Consider the following 17,198-nt stretch of genomic DNA (forward strand, 5'->3'; position numbering starts at 1 on the left):
TAATAATAATAATAATAATATTATTATTATTATTATTATTAAATTCATTAAATTCATAAAACTTATTAAATGATGATAAATTCTTGAATATAATTAATTTTCACCTTGAATTAGGTTATATATTTTAGGATAAGACGATTTAATTTTAAAATTAAACCTTGAAATTAATACTTTTGACTTTTTCAACTCATTAAACAACTTTTATGTATTTTTTATCGTAACTTTTTAATATAATTTACCTAGACCTGAATGTAAACTATATCAAAATATAATTTTTTAATGTATGATATTTACATATTAATCGTTTTTAAGAGTCTTAATTTAATTAAATTTCAATGAATTATGAAATTAATTTTTTTTTATATTTTAATAATTTAAATCTTGAGATTAATTCTCCTATAAAACGTTTATATTAATAGTCTAAAACAGTAAAAAAAAATGCGATAATTAAGATAATTAATTAAAAGCCGCGTTTATGAACAATAAATTAACGTTAAGAAATTAAAAACAGAAAGACATTTTAAAGAATTATCTCTCTATCGTTAATTGAAAATAATAATAATTATAAGCATTTTTTGTAAGTCATGTTGAAATCTAGCACAAATAATATAAAGAATTTGGTGTTAAGAACAATAAATAATTGTAGCAAATAAAATTTAAAAACGTTCTAAAATTATTATTATTATTTTTTTTTGCAAATAAATAACTATGGTCTATCAAGATATAAATAAAATCTAAATTCAGAAGAAAATAAAAGTGTGAAATATAAAAATTACTATACTAAATGTATTGATTTTAATTTAAAAGTCTTCACAAAATTTAAAATCTAAACGTTTCTAAATTATAAAATAGAATTCTTAAATAACGTAGGCTAAAATTATTACTAACATTGGGAGAGATAAGTGAGAAAGAAACTAGAATACACTAACTCAATTATTAATTTTAAATTCTATAACTTAATTTAATAAATCCTTACACTAAATTCAAATATACCATTTAATTCTGTTATATTTATAATTAAAAATAATGTTAAAAATAATAGTAGAATCTCATATTTATCTAACAACGCAACAACATAATTGTAGCATAACAGCATATTGTTACGTAATAACACATTTTAAAATTATAATTATCTTAAACTAAACAATTTGCCTGTATTTATTTTAACTTAGAATTCAAGCTTAAAACATAAATTTACTGAAATCAATTTTCTATATTATATAATTTAAGAAGTTTTAATATTCAAAATATAGTTTGTAATATCAAAAAATTAAAATAACATATACAATAGACTAATATATACTATATTATATAAAAATGTGGTATAAAATTTAGTTTTATTATAATAATTTTATAATTTAAATAAAAAAGTAATTTTAACGAAACCAAATAAAATTGTTTAAGGAAAGAATCCAGCATAATATAATAGTTCTATTAATATGTTTAGAGAAATTTCGTGATAAATCATAGGTTATCTTGAAAGTTCTTATAGTTTGCCAATTATAAGTATTAAATTTATCCGATAATAATTAGGATTTTAATTTAATTGCTTAAATTTAGAGAAATATAGGAAAGTTTTCTAATCCGTAAGTTGATATATTACTACTATAATCATCAATAGTTCCCTACAATCGTTATCGTTGCTGTAATTACTAGATTATATCGAAATAATATAGATGTAAGTCTTCAGCAGTCTTGAAACTTAGTTAATTTATCAGCGAATATTATGATAGTTAATATATTTGTTATAAAAATGTAATCATTCCATTAATTTTATTGAGTAAGCCTTCTCAAAAAGATCGTGATATGTTGTTATATTCTAATTAAAGTGATTGAAGTGTTGAACATTTCATTAAAATATAGCTTAAAAGTATAATATAATTAGATTGAAGATCATTTAATAACATTATTATTATCAATATTATGCTAAAAAATATATTATATGAAACGATAAACAGTAAATATTAGCTTACCAGAAGTAAATATTTAAAAGAATGTATATTAATTTTTATGCTTTCATGAAATTAAATTTATTACCTCCTATTTTGCTTGTAAAGAAAATATAATTCTTTATCAATTTTTATTTTCATTTTTTTAAATTTAGCCTATATTTACCTTAATCACAGCTTAAATGATTATTTCAAACTAGAATTGGATACTGTACTCTACAGTAATGTACATCAAAAACGCAGAGAGCAAAGGATTAATTCACAAAATAATAATCGTGTTGGCGAGTTTCCATTATTGTAATGAACTAAACAATTATTAATGATATTTATTTAGAAAACGAGGTTGATGAAACAGAAATCATAAAATTGGCATTCGATTTTGAGTTCATAACTACACACATAAGTGAACTATTGCATGATTTCGATGAATATCGAGATAACAAGCTGTAATTTGGAAAAATTACTTGATCGTCTCCATTGTGTTTCGATAGTCTAAGGTTATCATTATCATGTATTTTTATACATGAAAAAATCTGTTTTCGATAATGTAAGAAAATTACAAAGAAAATGGCAATGAATTTAAAACAGGAGAATGTTACAATGTATACTTATTTTTAGAGAAACCTTTACATAAAATCTCGTATATATACAGTTATAAACTTTTACAAAACTTTAACATTATATTGGTTTAAATCTGAGTTTAACTACTTATTAATTCACTAAAAATAAAAATGCATTTAAAAATAAACTTTCTGGAAAAACAAAACAGATATAATTATTTTTTTTTTCTAACTGACTTAATTATATTTAACTGAATTATTTATGAAATGTTGTGTCTAGACTTGGAAAGTTAATTAAAAAATACTCTCTGAATTGGATTACAAATCAAAAATTTTAAAACATCTAAATTTTTATAACACATTTAGTAAAGTCGTTTGGACTAATAGTTAAAATAGAATTACATTAATGAAAATTTTAATGATTCTAAGTTTTATTGAACAATCACTCATAGAATTTAACAAGAAAACAATTAACATTGTTGTTTTTCAAAAAGTGAAACGTATTTTAATAATTTAGGGGTGATAATTTGCCTGGTAAAGGTGTTTTATTATTTAAGTTCGTTTAACATGTTTAATTGCATTAAGGGATAGGATGTGTAATTACAATTAGTGATTGTTGATGTAATTACAATTAGTATAAGTTTATTTGTAACTATAATTATATATATATATTCGTGTTAGAAAAAATAAATTATTTTGAGGAAATGCATGATGAAAATAAAAGTAATTCGAAACATTTAATTTCTCTTCTTTATAGGAATAAATATTCTAATTACAATTCAGATTATTTTCTCCATCTACAAAGGAAAATATTCTAGATATAATACAAATTATTTGAGAATAAATCGTTTTTACAGGGGAGGAAATCTTTTGAATTATTATTAGAATATTCTAGGAAGATATAATTGAGTAATTTGAATAATATCTGAAAGCCTAATTGCAAATTTATTCTAATATGATTTTTATATTAATTTGGTATATAATTAATCATAAAAATAAAGAATCCTTATAATGTTTCAAGAACATCTGTGCTATAAATTGTAATTATCTTAAACAAGTTTCCTAACTAGTAGCTTACGAACTACTATTACTACTACTACTTCTACATTCTAAGTGATAAATCGTCTTCTTTAATAAAAATATTTAAAATAAAATATTTTAAAACTTATTTTTTCATAGAAAAATATTCGTAAAATTAAGANAATATCTTTTGTTTTATTTATGTTTTAAAAAAATCTGGTTATTTATTTTAAAAAAGAGCAAATTTTATTTACGGAAAGCAAACAAACAAAAATTCTATTCAGTTGAAAGAAATCCTGTTCAAAAACTAGAGCAATCATTCGGTATATTTGATCGGAATTGGAAACACAGTTATAGCAGAAACAAAGGATTTTTTTCTGGAGGTTAAGGCCAAAGATAGAACGATTTTCCTTCAACAGAGGAAGGAGGAGGTGACAGACGATGATTTCTAGTCAACAGTTATAGTCTGACGTAAAACTAATGCCGTGATATATGACCAGTCCGTACAGAGGAATCCACTCTAAGCTTCAAGACCGTCTTTGCCTTCCCGTCTCTCTAGGGTTTGGATCGACGGAGTGTGGGTGGGATTTTCTCGTCGACAAGAATAATGGTAAATCGAAACTCTAACGGCATGAAGACCATGTTTTCGTCTCTCCTAATGTCTTCGGAAAGCCTATGTGTTTCCCCTAGGCTCACTTGTGGGGGTGGAAGAATTGTGGGTGCAAGCTTTCAGGGGTCATTTACCCAGGCAGTACCTCACCTCATCGGATTGAATTAATCATTCGTTCATTCTCTCTTTTCGTGACAATACTTCCTACAATCAAATTGAGGTCTCATCTAATGCCATCTCCAATGAAAGAGTTTAAGACTGAAAAGTATATATCTTTAATAAGACATTTTATTCGAAAAGTTTACTATATATTTTTAAATAAAATCTAGACTACTACAATTCAACTTTAACTATCCGTTTTTCTTTACATTCAATTCTAGAATAAATTCTACAGTTTGATCTTAAAATATATAAAAGTAAATATACGTGAAAAATATTTTAAGTTTAAAAAAATCAATTTTTAATATTTTATTTGTTACTTTATATCGAAAAATTTTCTCTTATCGTCTTATAAATTTCCTGGAAAGCTTTTATTTGTAAGACAGAACAGAACTTCTACCACCAGGTGTCTTCATTTCAATAACTCCTCCTAGTATTTGCTGATTGGTCAATGGTGATGTAGTTCTCCAATAAGAGAAAAGTAATTTATTTTTTTAGTTTAATTTAAATAGAAGACATTTGCTCTTAACGATGTGGATAGAAAAAATAGAATAAATGAGTATAGCTGTGAAATATTTATCGTTTGTACTGTCAAAGGAAAAGAAAATAATTAAATAAACGAAATGAATCTCTGGTGATTTGTTGGGCTGCAAATTTCACACAAGGGAGAATGGATAAACAGATGTTTTTTGTTTTTAAATAGATAAGACCAATCAACTGTTTGTTTTCGACAGTATTACTTTTCTTCTTGGATGGTTTCTGTAAAACATTCCAAATCTTTTTGTGTAGAAATTACTTAGTTAGGAGAATTAAACCAAGAATACAATGATAATTTAATACCAGAACTAAACAAGAATTGAATACCAGACAGGGTTATGTATTACCTTAGGTTGGAATTTATTGTGATGGCTACGTGTGATATAAAATGTTAATTTTTGTTTATTTTTAATATTCATATTTTACAGTTTATTATTCTCGAGTCTATGAGTTGTAGATTCAATTTTTCTTTTTTTTTTTTTTAAGTCGAAATAATTTAAGCTAATGACAAAAATTTTCGAATCTTCGTTTAAAATGTCTCTCGCTAAGTACTGCATTCCTTTGTAATTTCCATTTGAGTTCTAATGGCTGAGAAAATAGCATTTGTGACAATTTGTCAAAATAGCTTTTAAAAACACCACAATCTAAACTGGAAATTCAAAAATTAAACTATAATCAAAACACGCAAACTTTTATGATGAGTTTAGGTCCTTTGTTATTAAACCAATTTCGCATAGTTCAAGTTTATGACCCAGCTGTTAAAGCCCATTATATTATCGTTCATAGAACATTATCAATCAGATTTGTTTGTCTTTTACACAATTCTGTAAAATGCAAATTAAATTCAAAAGGAAAAAAAATGAACAATCGATTTGATCACTATTTTTTTACATTTGTAAAAACCTAATTAAGTTTAGAAAATTTGATGGAAAATATTTTTTGTATTTAATTTAAATATTTTCGTATAAAACTACGATTTTGTGCTGTTATAAAATGCAGACTATAAAATAAAAATATTTGTATATATAGAATAATATATAGCCTATACAATAAACCGTCATTAAAAAGTACATTAAATTTATGTGAATTTTCTGTACAATAAACAAGTTAAAACTCTATTTTCAGTTGTAAAGAAAACAAACAACTTAAACAAAAAATATAAAAACAAAAACATTATTTTAAAAGCAATAACTTACTTTACATAGCAAATTTGATGCAGTAACTACTTTTTTTATATTGAGTTTTTTTAAGAATCAACAAAAACATATAAACTTTTACTATTCATTTTTTTTTTTTTTGCAAATCCAAATATTACATCTATAAGAACTTAACATAATCAAAACATTAATCTATATTATAATTTATCTTATTAAGACAGAAACAACAAGTACAGATATATAAATTTTAAGAATATAAATTATTAAAGAAATGAAATAAATTTTAAATGTATTAATTAATTCTGAACAAAAATTTAAAAATCACTATTATTTTAAATTATTAATCTACTGCTGCTTATATTACTCTTCATTTTATAATACATTTATTAAATAAATTACTCAAAAAATTAAATTTATTATACTTTCATATGTAATACTTTATGAATATTAAAATCATTATTAATATATTAACGTTTACAGTTTTAATAATCGTTTACATTTAAATTATGTATCAAGTAGTTAAATTACTATAAAATTATTTAAATTTTAATATTATTTAATAAAATTCAACTTTTTAAATTCAAGTAAGTTTTAATATATTATTTTATAAAATTTTATNTTTAAAATGCGGTTTTAAACATTAGTATATAGTGAAATTATCTATAAGTATAAGAATTGTTTTTTTAATAAGTCAATAATAAATTATTATGCGGCACTTAAAATCACATAAAAAATTTTATTATTATTTTTTACGCTTATAAATTCTATTGCCTTAAGCGAAAATATTATCATGACTTAGCAATGCTTATGAAGAAGGATGAAATGTAGTTAGTTCATCGAAGCTTTTTATTCTATCTCGACCAAAATAAATTAATTTGATTAATTACTGTTGTCGAGGAGAGTAATAACATCATTTCGATCTTAATTTTTTTCTTTTTTATAAATGATTCTGCCGATTCTAGCGTTACTGATAATTTATATCGAGTTACTTATGACATCACAGTCGATTTCTGAATAGACTTAAATAGATAATGTTTTCCGAAATTATTAGTTAATAAATATAAGTGGTGAACATAAAAAAATTACTATTTTTGTGAATATAAAAGATTATTTTGTAATACATAATAAATATTCCATAGATCTAAAATTTTATAAGCTTATAATGTTTGAAAATTTGTTGAAATTTTGTAATCTATATGAATGGGCTTTACGTTAATCATGGTCATCTATAAATATCAAGTATCCTAAAGGGAATTAGAAGCGATATGTTCTGGTTAAGAGATCATATTAGTATGTTAATTAATTCCAGAAAGATATTACTTTGAATCAAGTTTATAACAGTTAAATTGAAAATTTTAATAAAATTGTAGGGATCAAAAATTTCTTGGAGATTAACGAACAATTAAGAAACAAAATTAATAAAATCCAGGAAATTTAATTAAACATTGATATGTAAAGTTTTATTCAAAATAAAACATATTACATAAGGTTAAAGTTTAAAACTAAGTTTGTAGATTTAGTTATTAAAAATTAGAATAATAATAATAGTAATAAAAAATAGGGAGAACTTTTTCGTACTTTGTAAATCTTACAGAAAGAACCAGGGAGACATTTCTGTCGTGGATATCAGTCATTTTGATGACATCTCGTTTCGGTTGACGGTCTGACCAAATCCTCTATAACCAACTCGTAATAGAGACAGTGTAAATAATGATGACAGTACGGGAGAAATAGAAGACTACATGCGCATAGATTCCCCGGTCCACACAGTTGCTGATGATGATAAACAACCGTCAACTACATTCAAGACCGTTCGCATCTTCTCGCATAACTGTGTGTGTGTGAATAATTAACACGAAGACCAGGACACCGAGATTACATGGTCCGTATCCCAAGTCAGTTGACGTATAGCACAATGTCAGAGTCATTTGTTATACTTGTCACCGTGAAAGTTAGTGTAGCAATGTTTGATAAAGTCATTTTAATCGAAATAAGCCATTAATTTTAATCGTTATTTCCTTGTCATTTTTAGATGACTTGATTTCATTTTTCATGCTTAATGCAGATGCTTCAAAGATAATGATATTTTCCCAGGAAAAAAAAGGAAAAAACATTTTTTCGTTAAGTACATAACGTTAATATTCGAGAATTCGGTTAGTTTTATAATTGATATAAATGAAAAAATAAAGATTTATTTTTCACTTATAAAAAAAATATTTTATAATTCCTTGCTAAACCATTATATTTATGTATTCCTACTGTAATTTTAATATATTATATTTGCATTATTTTGAACAATTTTTTAAATTATTATTTATTTTTATTAAATTTTGATTTATATAAATTTTATGGATAATTTTTATTGCATCTAAATTTTTCCGTATATTTTTTTCCTCGAATAAAACAAACCGACATAAATATGAAGCTTAAAATTATTTCTAATTAATAAATGCATTTATAAATATAAAAATAAAATTTTTAAATAAATATTCTATCAATTAATATTATGAAAGCTATATATTTTATAAACTTTATATATTGCTTAACATTTTTATACAATAACATCAAGCGTTTTATAAAATTAATATTCGTATTATTTAAATTTTATATTAAAAATTTAACAAATTTATCAACTTCTTCGTAGGTGTATTTGTCTAGTAATGTGCTTCTTATAAATATTTTAATAATTATAATACAAATAAATGTAGAAAGTAATGATTTATGAATTCTATCATGCCGAAAGATATTATCTTGACTTTAATAACAACATATTTAATATAGCTATAAGAGATGATAAAAATAAATGCATTAATCTTAAAATTTTAAGCTTTAAAAGTACGTTATAATTGTTGATTTAAAAAAAATATAGAATGACCTAATGATAAGTTAAGGTAAAACTGTATTTGTAAAATGCATTTCCTTTCTTAATTTATGTATTTTTTAAAAATGATAAACCTCTTCATTAATATAGTAGGCCTATTAAAATCCTGGCCAATATTATTTTAATTTTAAATTATTCAAACGTATTTATTCTTTTATTAATATAGGCTATAATTTGATCATTACTATAGAGTATATATAGTAAATGATAAACAAATAGAATAATAGAGGATTAGAATCTTCTTGCACTACGTTCTCATTTGTAAAAGTGGAAGAAGATGAACGGTTATAGCAAGTAATAAAAAAAGACAGTTTTAGTTTCGTGATAGTTGCATGCAAGTGCACTAGGCTCTCCAAGAAATTGAACCATACCAGACACGTGGCACTGACAAAAATAGTTCTCCATGCATACTCTAAGGATAATTTGGATTAGTTTTTTTTCCTCCTCTTGTTTTACAAATATATAAAGCAATTTCTTTCTGTTATAATCACTGATTGCATTTGCATGAACAGCATTTTTTAGAAACAAATCTAGTTAAACAAATAATGCTTATTTTTGAACTTGAAATTGATTTGAAAATATCTTGGCAACTATTCTGTAGATTAATAAACAAAGAATCCTACATTATTTAAAATCTATTGATTGCTAGGTTTATATATGATTAAAGCTTAAGAATAATTGATGATTTTATTTCAATTTGTTGGTTTTGTTAATATTTTACTACGTCTATACGTAATTCTTATTTTAATTAAATTCTTGAAGTTAACCTATAGAAGTGTAATAAAAATTTAAACTTGCTCCAATTAAGTTTACCTTTAAAGTATTCATTATTAAAATCATCTTATAACAATATAACTGAATTAACGTAATTATATATAAATTAATTAAATAATTAAGCTGTAAAATTGATATAAATTCGATTAAAATATATTCACTTAAAAATGAGCCGAGTTAAATGTATCGCATTGAGTTAGATGTATTTTATTTCAATAAAAATATAAACAGTTCCATAACTATAGTAATGCATTTCTATGATTTATAATACTCATTACAGAGGATTGAGAAGCGATAGAACGAAAATGCAACTCGATGACTCACACGATAGACATTTGGCTGTCACAGAAGCAGGAAAATCGAACAATGGATCTTACCCAAAACGACAACGATATCCTCAAAAACTGAACGTTTTTAAGAATGTAATCGATGAATGTCATTAGACATCGTTATCTGATTGGAATGAATCCAACCACTAACTTTAATCTGACGGTTAAAATTCACTCACCATTAAATAAAGTCCATCATGTGCCATGGATTCAACGTTGTGTTGTCAGGGTGATGTAAGATTGAATAATGATGTTGGTCAACGTTGCTGAGAACTGTTATTATTCTGCAGCTGAAACCGGGAATTATAAGATACGTAAACAGGAATAATGAAGTATTAATTTATTTTATTAACTTATTTGTAAATTCTGTACGCTTCCATTCCAAACCCTCTATGAATAATTCACTATTTTTACCTCGATAGAAATGCTGATAAAATTGGATTAAAGTTAATAAAATATGTCTCTGATGCGTTTATTTTGTTATTTATTTCTGTTTTATAATCTTGATTTATTCTAAAAAGACTTTGGTTTTATGTAAAAGAATAATCTGAGGTTTTACGTAACATACCGCCGGCTGTTGCTCTTTTTGACTTAAAATTGTTGATCTTAAGCTTAGTAATTCTTTAAAAAATGCAATCTATAGTTGATTGTTTGTATCCGATTTAAATTAGTTTTTGATAATAAATATTATACATTTTTTAAGTAACAAGTTGCATATGAGAATGTAATATTTTAAGTTGAATGGCAATAAAGAAAATTAATGTTTTTGTACTTCAACTATCAATCAACAAACGGTCAATTTATAAGCAAGATGTATATAAATTTGTACAAGATATGGTATAAAGTAACAAAATATAAGCATATTTAAAGGGATGTCGGGTAGATGGTTGTTTCGTTGACTATCCAATGGGAAAAGGGCAGCGCTTAAGGGATCGTGCCACCTCCCCTACTGTCCTTTCGGTTGATCCCAGGGGAAGGAAAGAGAGAAAGAAGTGAGAAAGGATATTTTCCATGAAAGGAAAGAAAATAAATCACATCGAATTCGTTTTTCTCTTACGCCATTGACAATTCGAAAGAGAAATGATGATTTGAGAGAGAGAAAAAAGAGAAATAGGAATTGAAGAGCTGTCGGGGCAAAGGCGATATCGAACAGAAACTTACCCAATTTATTTATTTTTTTATTTCACTTTCTCCCTGATTTGGTATTTCGTTTGCTAGAAGTTCGTTTAGTTTCTTTCTTTCTTTTTTTTATTAACTTATTACCCAAACTTTCATCGATTTTAAGGAAAATTTGATCTATTTAGACATCTAACGGCTCTCGATATACTATTTATTTCGAACGTTTTCATTTCGTGGCATAAAATATAAAAGGTTGATACATCTAACATTGAATTTGATATATTAAACTTAACAAGAGATTTATACCTCGCTTTAAAGTAAAGTACAGTACATCTTTTTAATTCTGTTAAAGACTATATTTTCCAAAAAAATTAAATAAATAGATTCAAAAACTGTCTTGCTTTTGATCAAATTTGATAGTTTATATCTTAAAATAAAAAAATACATATATTTTTTAAAACCAATTAAATATAACCTACAAAATATAGATTAATGTTAAACTCTCTTTTGACAAGATAAAATTAAAGATATCTTATAATTGCAATTATCTTTAATGAATTTATAAATTTTAATAGCAATAATCCATATAATTATTATAAATTAATCAAATATTATTAATCATTATTATGAAAAAAGGAGTCATAAATCTTCTATATAATAAAAAAAGCATTTAGATTTCTCAAATTTCATTTGCTGATATATTAGAATTCTATGTTAATGGATAAACATGAAAGATCAATAAACAAACAAGCACTAGAAACCAAATTATTTACTCTGCGAATTTGAAAGGGAAAAAATATTCATTTTACAATGCGATGTATTATTCACATATTTAGAATTGTAAGCCAAGAGTTATAATATATGAAAGATGATTTCAGTTATTTTTTTTTAAACAAAATTATGAAAATATTTTCTCTTTGCGTTATCTCCGTTTCGATTTCGGAAAGAATTTTAAGCATCTTTGAAATTTAGATCTCTATGAAAGAAAAATTAGAGAAATCTCTACTCTAGTGATCTTATATCATTCTTGCAATTCCATCCAATAAAATTCTAAAACTGGTGATAAATAGGAGAAACCCAGATCACAAAGGAATGATTGGAATCTCTCCAAATTTCTTTTATCTTCTTGAACCGTATAATTTAGCTATCAGAAGTTCTGGCAGCATTGTGTTTGGGATTTATCTAGATTCGAACAGGATCTATTTCTCTAACTTCTGACCAACTAAAATCCAACCATTAAAAGTTATTTTTGTTCTTAACACTTAATAACAGAATTGACACATGAAAGTTTAACAGTGTTACTTTTGATTGTGATGAAAGATGAAAGACAGTTCGGAACACTCACCGTGAGCTTGTTCTTCTCGAAAAGCACCATTTTCTAAGGGCTATACCAAAGTGGGTGGACTATGCAGGGAACCTTTCCCTACCTCCCTGGGCAGTAGAAACATGCCCATTGGCCGAAACTAATAAAGAACCATTAATCATCCCGATTTTATGTATGTTAAACTCTCTGAATCGAAAATTATATGCTATCTTAATGTTTATCAAATTTTATTACTAGTATTATTATTATTGAACAAGGTTTTATATCGTTTTAAAAAGTAATCATTAAGAATAATTCTCTATTATTAAGTCACGCTGAAACCTGTTATAATTTAAGTTATTATACTTTTTATAACATCAACACATTAATCTTTTAGAATATTTTTAATAAAATAATATTAAATCTTTTGATTTCTATTATATTCATCCATTAGATATTAATAATAAAAACTCAATAAAGTAAAAAACAACATTAAAAATTTATTTTATATAATTATTGCTTAATAAAAAATGTAAATTGTACTCGATAAATGCATTTAGAAATCACAAAAAAAAATTCAATTTTATAAACATAAAATTTGCAGTTTAAAATCTAGGCTTACAGATCAACATTAAAGTTCTATTTCTAGATTAAAATTAAATAAATATGTTATAATAAGTATCTTTATATATAATTAATACATTTAAATGCATGATTTTCATTAAGGGATTAAAATTAATGTAGTAAATTTTTTGAAATTTTGATTATTGTTACTTTCAAACAGATGACTTTGTTTAGAAAGGGGAAAAAAATAGAAAAGTATTCATAAGTAAGGTTAATACCCGTTTTTATTCAAGACATTAAGGACGTGAATATTTTGTTCGAAAAATAATGAATGGTAATTTTATTCATAGCTTATTATAAATTCATGGCTCTTGACTTAATTTATATTTTCTCAAAAATGTTATTTAAAATTGTAATTAACTTAAAATTTTTCGAAGTTTGTTTATAAAAATATTTATAGGGTTTTCTTTAGTATATGCAGATTTATGCTAAAGGCTAAGGTTTCCAAATTGGTTTTTGTAAACAATCGAAATTTCAATTTTCAACGGACTTAATCCAATTTTATGTTATTACTCAAACAAAATACAGATTGGAATATCATCTCTTGCTCATTAAATATATTATCTTCATTATGTTTTATCTTCATCATCATCGTTATCTTACTGAAATATCTTTATTATATTTATTATATTTAAGTAATTTATTACGTTAAATCATTTTCAAGCGTAATTAATTTATTGTAATTACTTCGATAATGAGCTTAATGTAGATTTTAGTGGGGAAAAAAATATTGAATATAAAATTTAATTCTTTTTTTTATAAAAAAAAACATTGTGTAAAATTTATGCTTAATTATACGTTTGTATTGTCTATAAGATTACAACCGATAAAATAAAAAAAACGTTAACATTAAAATGAATTAGACATAATGAATTAATCATGAGGTACATAATTATATGCGGTATAACATTCAACATCTTAGAAATATCATAAAATTGATAAATATTTAACTTTGTGCAATTATTTTTATTAGAGTCAATGTAAAAATAAAAAAATAAATTTTTGATAAAAAAAATAAAATTTTTGCAAAATTAAAGACAAAAACAAAAGAAAAAAAGCTATACGTAACCTGATAATATTAATTTTCTAGTAGACAACATATATTAAGACAAAACTGGTAAATAAAACGAACCAATACAATATTTAAAGTATCGAATTTACATCACCCTTCCAAAAACCTATTAATCAAAGGGTTTTTTTTCCTGGTAGCACTTAACAGCCTGAAAGCAAGCATTTTTTTTTTCTCTTGACCTGGCTTGTATAACTTTCCATAACTAGAAATAAATTGAGTCACAATTTATCTCTAGTCACGAAAAACTTAAAAGCATATTTACACCATTTCGACATCACACAGAGTGCAAATTGTAGCTGCTCCTTCGATAAGCTTCAGATTGCAGAACATTTGACTTTTTATTTTATTTTATTTTAAATTTAGAAAGAAGAAAATACCTAAGAACTTTTTATTTTATGGTTTACCTTTTATATATGATTTATCGTTAGTTGTTTTTAATGTTAATTATGTTTCTCTTTTCGTTTATATTACGTAGCCTATTTATAAGGCAATAACTTATAATTTTATTATTAATTTTTGTCAGTTATAATTAAAATTAAATTATTTATTTTTGGCAACAAATGATAAATAATTCTGTTATTTATATGCATTTTAAAAACTTATTTTTAATACATAACTGCGAGATTTATAATCATAAACAAGTCACATTGCAAAATTTGTGTTAAAAATAAGTTTAGTAAATTGTAATTAATTATATTTTAAATTGTTTATTTATTGAAAATTTCAAGAATAAATCAAAAAGTAATTAAATGTAGCCTTAAATTCAATTTGTTAACTTTGAATGTGCCATATAAAATAAGTCCATGGTTTATAATGTTTTAAACTTAATTTTAGAACTGGATATAAGCAATCATATTAAACAATAGCTATATTTTTACTTTAAATTATATATTTTAAAATAAAAATTTACGAAATCTTGTCAAGAAGACATTNGAGCAAGAAAATCTCCTACAGGCCTATTGACATGGATATAAGCAATCATATTAAACAATAGCTATATTTTTACTTTAAATTATATATTTTAAAATAAAAATTTACGAAATCTTGTCAAGAAGACATTTCAAAATAGAATTCTAACATATATCAAGTTAACTATCCCGTAACCATGAAGTAGCCAAACTATATGTGTCCCAAGGCACCGATTACTCTTAAGTCCTTCTAATTACATGGAATTGCAACTTCCGTCCATCTTTAATGTCCGAGAATCAATCCCCAAACTTCCACACCCACGACTAATTATCTGGGAAATTCAGTGAGCCAGAGAGGTAACATGAAGACATCAGGTCTAAAACTAGAGTGCCAGTGGGCGGGTTTAGAAGTGCCAAGTCTACTGTGACTTGCCTCTGTGACAGATGGTCAGCAGTAACACTGGATGTAGCAATCTGCTTGATTGTTTGTTTACTTTCATACCACATCTCGGCCATTTTGAATAACAGTGATAGATATGCCAGCTATATAACATAGAGAAAATCAAAATTTCAATTTTGATATATTTCTATTGACAATTTAGTGACAATATGTATAAAAAATTCCATATATTTCTATAGGTAACATTCTGTTTCAATCGTTTTTCTTAAATGATGCAAAAATTCGTCGTTTCCTTTATTGAAAAATATTCTTATATTAGATTGATATTTAGGTATGAAATGTTACATTTTTAGAATATTTTTTTAAATTTAAATCTCTACGTTAAAAATGGCAAAATATAAGCCTAGGCCTGAACTTTATGTTTAAAAATTTATGTAGAAAATTTAGAATATTTGCTACGGTATTTTAAAGCACAGCTTTGTCATCTTTTATTGTTTAAGATTGTATCCACTCATTCAAATATCAACATTTATACAGTATAAGTGAAATTATAGTAATTTCATATTGACTTATAACGTTGGATTAATTAGAAGTATTCATTTTGATGAATTAGAAGTTATCCTACACCGCCATATTTAATAAATTGTTGAGTCAATTCTGTAAAATATTCATATTGTTCTGTTTTATTTTATTTTGCAGAAAAATCCAGAAAAATAGTTTTATCTTTTTATCTAATAGTTTTATCAGACAATTTTTTTCCTATTTGTATTGTACTGTACAGTAGACATGTTTTAACGTTTTTGAAAACAACATATAATTCTCGGTTCATCATGACCGATTTTATTGCTAAATTTAAATATAGACTATTATAACAGCTATTATTTTTGTGAACATTCATTAAAATTTTCATTTTTAGTTTAATCATCTTTAGTAATCATGAAAATTTTACATATTAAAATACTGAATAGAATAATATTTATCAATGTATTATTTTTCTCAAAATATTAAGATTAGCATTTCAATATATAGCTTATATTTGCGTCATACCAGTTTTCAGAATTAATTTTTATACCAATTATGCAGATAAAAATCTCTTTGTAATTGTTTATTACATTAAAGATTTTTAGATATTGTATTATGTCAAATAATTTATTTGACTTCGGCTACATATAAAGGTATTATAATGACAATTATTAGCCTAAAGATAATAATAATCCTACATTACTAATCCTATAATTAATGTAATTTACAACTGTATATAGGCTACATATGCCTATATATATATTACACTAGTTTGTTTTCCATAAAAAAAAAATTAATTGAGAAAACGACCTCGATTAAATGTAAATTGTTTGGGATTTTAGTGATTAATATAAAAAATTTTGATAAAATAAAATAAAAATTAATTTTATTATCTATCTCTAACTAGATCTTAGATTTTATTTATTAAAATTTGATAGGTTTATGATATAAAAATCATATTGAAAAAATGCTTTATAATTAGCATTGTTGTAACTAATAGATTATTTTTAAAAACTTTGTATTTAATAAAATGTAATTTTAAAAAATCTTATTAAATTTTAAATACTGTAAGTAGATTTAATTAAATATTATTTTAAAAAATAAACTAAAGCTGTTTTTTTTTTGACAAAAAAAATTTAATATAGAAACTGTCCTTGGCTAGTATGATTAATTGGTATCTTTAGTAATTAATCTCATATAATATATTTAGAATTCTTATATAACAAAAGATACAGAAATTACTTAAATAAAATACTAAGAATTATTAATTTTAT

At 24.1% G+C, this 17,198-nt stretch overlaps 1 protein-coding gene; it reads right to left on the reverse strand.

Annotated features, from left to right (window-relative positions):
- LOC111634394 (homeotic protein antennapedia-like) overlaps nucleotides 1-17,198 on the reverse strand; it is a 184,621-nt gene that overhangs the window by 96,163 nt on the left and 71,260 nt on the right.

Source organism: Centruroides sculpturatus, unplaced genomic scaffold (assembly GCF_000671375.1).
Source record: "Centruroides sculpturatus isolate CEXI.00-Female unplaced genomic scaffold, Cexi_2.0 scaffold210, whole genome shotgun sequence".
Taxonomy (NCBI): Eukaryota; Metazoa; Arthropoda; class Arachnida; order Scorpiones; family Buthidae; genus Centruroides; species Centruroides sculpturatus.